The following is a 1,051-nucleotide window of genomic DNA, read 5'->3' on the forward strand; positions in this document are numbered from 1 at the left end:
TTGTTTGTCAATGGGCGTGGATTTTTTTAAGACCAGCTTCTATTTTCGTTTTTTCTTCTACTAACCCATCCTCCAATTCGCTAATGCATTCCTCTGCCTCGGTGACCCTGGCCATCAGAGCCTCTAGTTTTGACTGCATTTGGCTCATAGAATTTTTAATTTCTGCCAGATTCGCTCTCATTTCCGCCCTTAGAGATTCTATATTCTCATTAACATCTTCGTTAATACTTTTTTCAAGTCTTCACATCATCTTGACCATTGTTACTCTGAATTCCATTTCTGATAATTTGGTTATATCCGTATCTATTAGTTCTGTGGCAGAGGCCACAGACTGATTGTCTTTTCTTTGCTGGGTGGGATTTCTCCTTCTCGTCATTCTGATGAGGAGAGGTTGCGGGGTTGTCCAGATCCCAAATTATTGGCTCGGACCCAGGCCGTGCGCCCTTGTTTTATAGGGATCTTATGGATGTGGGCTTCTTGATTTTTCAGGCTGCCTTTTGGGGGAGGGGCCTGCCGCGCCAATACTCAGGCAACCCTGTTTGGGTACAGTCTCCGTGTCCCCTGCGAGGGGGGGATGGGGATGGGCACACTGTGAGCCGGTATTTCCAGGCTTTTGTTCTCTAGAAGCTTTCCCTGGTGGTTTGCTGTGCCTCTTCTGAGAGTCAGAGCAGCAGTTGCCGAATCTCAGCTACTGTTTCAGAATAGAGGGATCACGGACCGTTCTCCCCTGGTGTTCTGGGCACTTTAACTCTGTTTCTGTTGGTGCTGCTCAACCCTGCAGCATCCCAGGATGTGCGCCCCACACCCGGTGTCCCAGCCCTCACTTCCAGGGCCGGCTTGTCTCTTATCCTTTGTGTTTCTAATGTCGCCAGCCGCCAGCCACCAGCTGCCCCTGTGCCCTCCCGGAGCTCCCGGTCTCAGTCTGGTACCAGTGAGCACACGGGCGTTCCGTGAGAAATCTGTTGGCACGCGCTCCCTGGCTCACGGTCCCAGTCTGTTGTCGCACGGTGCCTTCCGCCATCCGCCTGCTCCCCCCCTCCCACCCCCCCCC

This window comes from Ailuropoda melanoleuca, chromosome 9 (genome assembly GCF_002007445.2).
Source record: "Ailuropoda melanoleuca isolate Jingjing chromosome 9, ASM200744v2, whole genome shotgun sequence".
Classification (NCBI taxonomy): Eukaryota; Metazoa; Chordata; class Mammalia; order Carnivora; family Ursidae; genus Ailuropoda; species Ailuropoda melanoleuca.